The sequence below is a fragment of the Sarcophilus harrisii genome, chromosome 3, assembly GCF_902635505.1.
Source record: "Sarcophilus harrisii chromosome 3, mSarHar1.11, whole genome shotgun sequence".
Taxonomy (NCBI): domain Eukaryota; kingdom Metazoa; phylum Chordata; class Mammalia; order Dasyuromorphia; family Dasyuridae; genus Sarcophilus; species Sarcophilus harrisii.
In genome coordinates, this window is record NC_045428.1 from 599738149 (window position 1) to 599748407 (window position 10259).

Consider the following 10259-nt stretch of genomic DNA (forward strand, 5'->3'; position numbering starts at 1 on the left):
TCTAAATTTCCCTCTTGGCAATTTCCATGCAGTATTCCTAATTCTGCCCTCAATGTCCAAGAAGTCTTTCCTCTTCTGAATACCAGGCCTTTGAATACTTGAAGAGTCTTGATCTCACTAAATCTTTTTCTTCTTACTAATCATTCACAGTTCCTTTAGGAGATCTTCACATGATATGATCTTAAAACCCTTCACGGTCTTGGATGCCTTTTCTGGACACTCTCCAATTGATCAACCTCTTTGTTTAAATGTGGCACCCAGAACTGAACTTAAAACTCTAGGTATGGTTTGATCAGGGTAGAATATAATGGAATCATCACCTCTGTAGACTTCCATTCTAGAAGTATCTTTACATTTGTTTAGTTCCTGCTTTCATAGTCAATGAGTTTTTAAAAGATGGGTGTACAACAGGATGATTTCAGAAAGGCCTGGAGAGACTTACACGAACTGATGCTGAGTGAAATGAGCAGGACCAGGAGATCATTATATACTTCAACAACAATACTAGATGACGACCAGTTCTGATGGACCTGGCCATCCTCAGCAAGGAGATCAACCAAATCATTTCCAATGGAGCAGTAATGAACTGAACCAGCTATGCCCAGAAAAAGAACTCTGGGAGATGACTAAAAACCATTACATTGAATTCCCAATCCCTATATTTATGCCCACCTGCATTTTTTATTTCCTTCACAAGCTAATTGTACAATATTTCAAAGTCCGATTCTTTTTGTACAGCAAAATAACGGTTTGGTCATGTATACTTATTGTGTATCTAATTTATATTTTAATATATTTAACATCTACTGGTCATCCTGCCATCTGGGGGAGGGGGTGGGGGGTAAGAGGTGAAAAATTGGAACAAGAGGTTTGGCAATTGTTAATGCTGTAAAGTTACCCATGCATATATCCTGTAAATAAAAGGCTATTAAATTAAAAGAAAAAAAGATGTGTGTAGTTGGTAGTATAATAAATGTACACAGCTTTTATTTTCTAGATTAAAAACTGGAAGAGGAACTATTTTACTGAACATTAAGAAATTCATTCTAACTCTATAAACATAATCAATAGAGGAGAAACCAGACTTAGGGGTCTTCATTAGTCATTAGAGAATTCTTCAAGAAAATCCCTAAAGATGTAATGATTGAAGAGAAACCTTTGTCAACACACCCTCAATTTAGTTTTTTTTCCCTTTAAATTTCATTTTTCAAATATCAAACATTTCTCTCTCTCTCTCTCTCTCTCTCTCTCTCTCTCTCTCTCTCTCTCCCTTTCTCCCTCTCCCTCGCTTTCCCTCTCCCTTTTTCCCTCTTACTTCCTCCTTTCGTGGGAAAGCAAAAGAAAAATAAAATCCTTGTGATAAATAAGCATAACAGAGCAAGCAAATTCCCCCATTGTCCAGCTCCACAACTATGTCTCATCTTGCATATTAAATCATCATCTCTCATTTCTAATTATCAGTCCTTTGGAATCATGAATGAGCAATAGGTGGATCAAAACTTTCAGTTCCAGATTCCTTCTATTCATTGAAAAGGCAAGAAAAGCAAAACTCATTAAAATGTGTATAATAATGCAAAACAAATTACCACATTTTTAGTCATATCATTTATTCATATCCAAAAAAAAGAAGAAAAATATGCTTCAATCGTCAAGCTGAGGCCATTATTTCTCCATCTGGAAGTACATAGAATTTTTCTTTTTTTTTCTTAAGAAAATAACTTTTAGAAAAAATTACAACAAAATTCATATGGAAAAACAAAAGGTCAAGAATTTCAAGGGAATTAATGAAAAAAAAATCAAATGATGGTGGCTTAGCTGTACCAGATCTAAAACTATATTATAGAGCAGCAGTTACCAAAACTATTTGGTATTGGCTAAGGAATAGATTAGTTGATCAGTGGAATAGATTAGGTTCAAGGGATAAAACAGTCAACAAATATAGCAACCTAGTCTTTGACAAACCCAAAGATCCCAGCTTTTGGGATAAGAACTTACTGTTTGATAAAAATTGCTGGGAAAATTGGAAACTAATATGGCAGAAACTAGGCATTGATCCATACTTAACGCCGTACACCAAGATAAGGTCAAAATGGGTTCATGACCTAGGCATAAAGAATGAAATTATTAATAAATTAGAGGAACATAGGATAGTTTACCTCTCAGACCTGTGGAAGGGGAAGGTCTTTATGACCAAAGCAGAACTAGAGATCATTACTGATCACAAAATAGAAAATTTCGATTATACCAAACTGAAAAGTTTTTGTACAAACAAAACTAATGCAGACAAGATTAGAAGGGAAGCAATAAACTGGGAAAATATTTTTACAGTCAAAGGTTCTGATAAAGGCCTCATTTCCAAAATATATAGAGAATTAACTCTAATTTATAAAAAATCAAGCCATTCTCCAATTGAAAAATGGTCAAAGGATATGAACAGACAATTCTCAGATGAAGAAATTGAAACTATTTCTAGTCATATGAAAAGATGCTCCAAGTCATTATTAATCAGAGAAATGCAAATTAAGACAACTCTAAGATACCACTACACACCTGTCAGATTGGCTAAGATGACAGGAAAAAATAATGATGATTGTTGGAGGGGATGTGGGAAAACTGGGACATTGATTCATTGTTGGTGGAGTTGTGAACGAATCCAACCATTTTGGAGAGTAGTTTGGAACTATGCTCAAAAAGTTATCAAACTGTGCATACCCTTTGATCCAGCAGTGTTACTACTGGGATTATATCCCAAAGAGATTATAAAGAAGGGAAAGGGACCTGTATGTGCACGAATGTTTGTGGCAGCCCTTTTTGTAGTGGCTAGAAACTGGAAACTGAATGGATATCCATCAGTTGGAGAATGGCTGAATAAATTGTGGTATATGAATATTATGGAATATTACTGTTCTGTAAGAAATGACCAACAGGATGATTTCAAAAAGGCCTGGAGAGACTTACACGAACTGATCCTGAATGAAATGAGTAGGACCAGGAGATCATTATATACTTCAACAACAATACTAGATGATGACCAGTTCTGATGGATCAGGCCATCCTCAGCAACGAGATCAACCAAATCATTTCTAATGGAGCAGTAATGAACTGAACTAGCTATGCCCAGAAAAAGAACTCTGGGAGATGACTAAAAACCATTACATTGAATTCCCAATCCCTATATTTATGCACACCTGCATTTTTGATTTCCTTCACAAGCTAATTGTACAATAATTCAGAGTCTGATTCTTTTTGTACAGCAAAATAATGTTTTGGTCATGTATACTTATTGTGTATCTAAGTTATATTTTAATATATTTAACATCTACTGGTCATCCTGCCATTTAGGGGAGGGGGTAGGGGGTAAGAGGTGAAAAATTGGAACAAGAGGTTTGGCAATTGTTAATGCTGTAAAGTTACCCATGCATATAACCTGTAAATAAAAGGCTATTAAATAAATAAATAAATTAAAAAAAAAGAAAGAAAAAAAGAAAATAACTTTTTATTTTATTTTATTTTTTATTTACAAAACATATGCATTGGTAATTTTTCAACCTTGACCGTGGCAAAACCTTCTGTTCCAACTTTTCCCCTCCTTCCTCCCACCCCCTCCCCTAGATAGCAGGTAGTCCAATACATGTTAAATAAGTTAAAATATATATTAAATCCAATATATGTATACATATTTAGGCAGTTATCATGCTGCACAAGAAAAATTGGATCGAGAAAGAAAGGAAAAAACCTGAGAAGGAAAACAAAATGCAAGCAAACAGTGACAGAGTGGAAATGCTATGTTATGGCCCACACTCACTTCCCATAGTTCTCTCTCTGAGTGTAGCTGATTCTCTTCCTTACTGAACAATTGGAACTGGTTTGAATCATCTCATTGTTGAAGAGGCCCACATCTATCAGAGTTGATCATCGTATAATCTTGTTGTTGCTGTGTATAATGATCTCCTGGTTCTACTCATTTCACTCAGCATCAGTTCATATAAGTCTCTCCAGGCCTTTCTGAAATCATCCTGAGGATTGTTTCTTCCAAAACAATAGTATTTCATAGCATTCATAGACCACAATTTATTCAGCCATTCTCCAACTGATGGGCATCCACTCAGTTTCCAGTTTCTGGCCACTACAAAGAGGGCTGCCACAAACATTTTGGCACATACAGGCCCCTTTCCCTTCTTTAAGATATCTTTGGGATATAAGTCCAGTAGTAACACTGCTGGATCAAAGGGTATGCATAGTTTGATAACTTTTTGAGCATAGTTCCAGATTGCTCTCCAGAATGGTTGGATTTGTTCACAACTCCACCAACAATGTATCAATGTCCCAGTTTTCCCACATCCCCTCCAATATTTGTCATTATCTTCTCCTACCATTTTAACCAATCTGACAGGTGTGTAGTGGCATCTCAAAGTTATTTTAATTTGCATTTCTCTGATCAATAATGATTTGGAGCATATTTTCTTTTTTTTTTCTTTCCTTCTTTCTTTCTTTTTTTTTTTTTTATTTAATAGCCTTTTATTTACAGGTTATATGTATGGGTAACTTTACAGCATTAACAATTGCCAAACCTCTTGTTCCAATTTTTCACCTCTTACCCCCCCCCTCCCCTAGATGGCAGGATGACCAGTAGATGTTAAATACAATAAGTATACATGACCAAACCGTTATTTTGTTGTACAAAAAGAATCAGACTTTGAAATATTGTACAATTAGCTTGTGAAGGAAATCAAAGATGCAGGTGTGCATAAATATAGGGATTGGGAATTCAATGTAATGGTTTTTAGTCATCTCCCAGAGTTCTTTCTCTGGGCGTAGCTGGTTCAGTTCATTACTGCTCCATTGGAAATGATTTGGTTGATCTGGTTGTGGAGCATATTTTCAAATGACTAGAAATAGTTTCAATTTCTTCATCTGAAAATTGTCTGTTCATATCTTTTGACCATTTATCAATTGGAGAATGGCTTGATTTCTTATAAATTTGAGTTAATTCTCTATATATTTTGGAAATGAGGCCTAAAATGTTTTCCCAGTTTACTGCTTCCCTTCTAATCTTGTATGCATTAGTTTTGTTTGTATAAAAACTTTTTAACTTGATATAATCACAATTATCTATTTTGTGATCAGTAATGATCTCTAGTTCTTTTTTGGTCACAAATTCCTTCCTCTTCCACAAATCTGAGAGGTAAATTATCCTATGTTCTTCTAATTTATTCATAATTTCATTCTTTATGTTTAAATCATGAACCCATTTTGACCTTATCTTGGTATATAGTGTTAAGTGTGGGTCATTGCCTAGTTTCTGTCATACTAGTTTCCAATTTTCCCAGCAATTTTTGTCAAACAGTGAATTTTTATCCCAAAAGCTGGGGTCTTTGGGTTTGTCAAACACTAGATTGCTATAGTTATTGCCTATTTTGTCCTGTGAACCTAACCTTTTCCACTGACCAACTAGTCTATTTCTTAGCCAGTACCAAATGGTTTTGGTGACTGCTGTTTTATAATATAGTTTTAGATCAGGTACAGCTAGGCCACCTTCATTTGATTTTTTTTTTTCAGTAGTTCCCTTGCAATTCTTGACCTTTTGTTCTTCCATATGAATTTTGTCGTTATTTTTTCTAGGTCAGTAAAATAGTTTCTTAGGAGTTTGGTATAGCACTAAATAAATAGATTAGTTTAGGTAGTATTGTCATCTTTATTATATTTGCTCAGCCTATCGAAGAACACTTAGTATGAATGTCCATAACTTAGTGTCCTCATCTTTTTCATTTTCTGCTTCTCTGCCAGCTGTTCCTTCCACTGTCAGAGCTGTCAGCAAGAGAATCAAGGTCTTTGCTGGATGATGGCTATCACTCTGTGGTCGCTTCTTTTGGGTCCTCTTTTCCTAATACAGGTCCATGTCTTGTACTTTTTTTTTTTTTTTTTTTGCTCAGGCCCTTGTACCACACAGAAGTTCCTCTCTGGGACTCAAATAAGTTCCTTCTCCTTCAGTCCTTCTGCATCTGGGAGTATACAAGCAAAACCTTGACCTCATGTTAGCAATCTATGTGGCCCATTCCATTGCTCAGTTTTGGAATCCTTCCACATGACTCTTCCTAAAAAGTCCCAACAAGAATAGACTGTTTCGTGTTTAGCAAAGAAACTTTCCACTTGCAGAGGGGCCTTGATGATTAAGTGTCAAAAAATTAAGAATATATATAACTTTGGTCAGCGTCATACACAGCTTATCTCCATATCCCCTTTCTTTTTGTTTTTGCAGCAATGTCTTAATGTAACAGTTTTTTTCACTTCACAATTGCCTGCCCCTGTGGATTATATGGCAGATCAAGCTTATGTTCAATATCATAATACAGACAAACTGTTTAAATTTAGATGATGTATAAGCAGGACTATTATGTTTTTTAAAGAATGAGGTACACATATAAACAAAAATAGAAAGCATGTGTTCAATAACATGAGTTGCAGACTCTCCTGTCTGGAGACTAGCCACTATAAAAGAAGAAAAAGTGTCTATGAGGACATGTATAAAGAATAAATGTCCAAAAGATGGATAATGAGTGAAATCCATTTCTCATAATTGCAAGGAATGAAGATCTCTTGGATAGTGGATTACTGATTTGGTGATCTATCAAACAATCATAACTGAATGCAAAACTACAAACAATATTCTATATTAAGTTTATATTATATTAAGTTATAATCTTAAGAAATTTCATTTTAAATAGCAAGTTTCACTAATGAAAGGGTCAAGTGGATTTAGCTCTCAAGGATAACACATTTTAAATAAGTATTGACTAATTTTACATTGGTAACAGTAAGAGATTCATAACTGCTTATCTTGATATCTGAGTAGATGGTTTTAAGTTCAACATTACACAAATAATTGTACTTTAAGATATTCAATAATCAATAACCAAAGACTCAAGTTTTAGAAATATATTAAAAATTCCAAATTGTATATTGTCCTAAAAACATGTTCAGTGATTAGCCACATTCAAAGGGACAAAGACATAGACTACTATTCTCAGAATCACTTTAAATAATGGGAACAGACACACACATAGTACACGTATTGTCTGAAAGAATGTTGAGGGATTCTGTAACATCTTTAAGAAGGAGGATTATTACTAAGATTTCAGAAGCCTTTTGTGCTGAACTGTAATGAATTTGTATGATATTATATTTCTTATCTTTATTATTTTTATGAATATCCATTCATATTTTTCACAAAAGGTGAGTTATTTTATAGAGGGTTTATGATTATCTATCTTAACACACTCTAAATAGAAAAAAACCTTGCCACTCTTCATTCTGAAATATTAAAGAAATTATTTGAGATAATGTATATGGTTGATGTATGATTAACAAGGAAGGGCTGGTGAATTGGAGATGTTTAATTCATTCATTAGACATGCTGCCATTGTGGCATATGGCATAAGAATGACAGGAAATTGGTGAGAAGAATCCATTCAAGTATTCTCTGTGATTGATATAGGGCTGCAGTAGGGGGTATAAGAGTAGCATATGTTACTCCTTGTACCTTTCCATTAGGAAGGATTCTTATTAATTAGGCTTCGGATAATTTTTTTCTATAGTTCATGTTTTGTCTCTGAAGATGGAGTTCTAGGAGAGTGATGGCTCTCATAAAGTGGAGAATAAAAGGGAAAGTTGATGTATGAGTATCTGTAGCATGGCTCAAAGTCAATTAATATCACCTAATGTTTCTGGAAATCATTAAGATTTTGTAATGAATCTGTATTTGAATCAAGTTTCTGAGGTCAGATTATTTGAGAATCCATCAGATGGCCAAGATATAAAAAAGAGGCTTATCTTTGAATTTTTTCTACAAGTAATTACCAAGCCTCATGAATGTAGGGCTTGCTTTATATCATGATAAGAAACTGAAAATGTTTATATCTTTACTACTATATAAAATATCATCTGTATAATGAATTATTTTTCAATCTGGATATTTCAGTCTCAGTGATGAAATAGCATGGCTAACAAAATTTTTGGCACATTATAGGACTATTTTTCATACTCTGATGTAACACCTTCCATTGAAATCTTTGTGTAAGTGTCTCTACATTTATACTAGAAATAGTAAAGGCAAATTTAGGTTTATCCTTCTTGGAAGAAGAATAGTAAAGAAGCAGTCTTTTAAATCAATAACTACCAGGGGCCATTCAACAGGTGCCATAGTAGGGGATGAAAGGCCAGGCTGAAGGGGATCCATAGTGATCATAATATCATTTATTGTCTGAAGGACAGGTAACATTCACCATTTCCCTGATTATTTCTTTATTACAAATACTGGAGAATTCCAAGGATTAGTAGAAAATTCCTTATGTCCTAATTTGGGCTGCTCAGAGACTAGCTGATGTAGAGCAGTTAGCTTCTCCTTTTGATAGAAAACATTGTTCTACCCACACCAGAATGTGACAAAGATTGTTCATAATGACTTTTAAAAAGGATGCAATACATGACTACAAGGGCTAAATATGCATAATTTCTTCTGTTCAAGAATGTTTCTGCCCAATAGATTTATAGGAATTTTTTTTTCTAAAACATAAGGTTGAAAATAATTATTATTCCCTTCAGGATCTTTCCTATTTCAATATTTTAGCATTTTGTTTTCAATGCTACTGTGTCTATCTCTCTCTCTCTTGTTTAACATGCACAATAATTACCAAGAGTCCTTTTAATTCACAAGCAAAAGTGGAAATACCTAATCTTCTAAATAACATTTACTGAATTAGCAAGACTTATATAACAACAGATTTTAAAACACATTTTCCACCTTTTGTTGATTTTTCTGTTTATATTCCAATAACATATCAGGGTACTAGATAACAAGCCAAATCTGGGTTCTACAATCCCAGAAGGAACCCATCATTAAATCAATTTATGTTGAACCAATCTATCATAACCAATTAAATTTCCATTTTTAACACACATATCAATTGTTAAGGTTATCTAAAAATTCAACCAGTATTTGAATTTGTGAAATTCCCTAAAATCTACCTAGATATTCCATTCAAGTCTCTTCTCTTTAGTAAACCAGGAAAGAGTTAAGTACCAATTCTTGCTTCGTTTGGATTTTTACCTTGAGATTCTTCCTGGCATAATTCCACAAGCCTGAGTTCTGATAACAAAGTTCCAGGCTCCTTCCTTGCAGGAGTTTTTAAAGTGGTAGTATACTGCTTTTTCATTTTTCTATAAATTCCCAAACCTTCTAATCCCTTTCAGTCTATGCTCTTTTGATTACTATATGCTTAAACTTTCTCACTATTTCACTATATTAAATATATTTTTTCTTTTTCTCTCCCCCCTCTCATGCAAAGCTGCTCCAGAGATGGAGAGAAAGTGAAAACGATTTTCTCTCCTTGTGCTATCCTAATCTTAAGGAGCCCAAAATTAGATCCCAAATTACCTTTACCAAGATCAAAGACCAATACACTCTGAGCCACTCTGAAAGAATTATTACTCTGAATGAATTTCAATTCCAGCAATTCAGTCTGATATTTTTCCAAGCCTGAAACACGGAGGCTGAAGCAGACATTCACACCCAGACACAGATACTAGAAATAGTAAAGGCAAATTTACTATTTTCCTATTTTCAGCCTATTTTCAGCTTTTACATACAGATTTAAGGCTGATATATTCATTTAATACTGGGTGCTTCCTCCCAATTTTCTTCCTTTATATTATGTTGTTTCATTACCAATATACCAATATGAGAAAGAGGAAAAGGGGGGATGTTTCCATTTTACTACCCCAAGGTCTCTTTGGATTCCTCTCTCCCTCAAGGGAAAGTCTCAAATCCAGAGCCAAACACAAAAGCCACCAGAAGTTCTGATGTGGCACCTGCTTTCAAGTTTGGGTTTGGGGGCCCCCAAGAAAGGAGCTGAAAATCCCAGATGAGTCCCATCTGTTTTCTTATTATTTCCCATTTTTCCAAATCAAAAGTTCCCTGAGGTGGGAAGCATTTTTTTAAAAATACATATCAAAAATTCCTTTAATTGATCAGTAGTTATAAGCAATCCTCTTTTACAATCTTTTTTTTTTAAAGCATTTTAAGATATACCTGTTTCTGTCTTTCTCCTGATTGAGATGGTCCCATTTTGCTAAACTAAACAAAATAAAACTAAAATTAGCCTAAAACTTTAAATGAGACGTCAGCTCCTCTTCTAATACCTGCTGTACCTCTTGATTTCTATGCTTTCTTGTTACCCTTCTTACCTTTTGTTGCTTCAGAA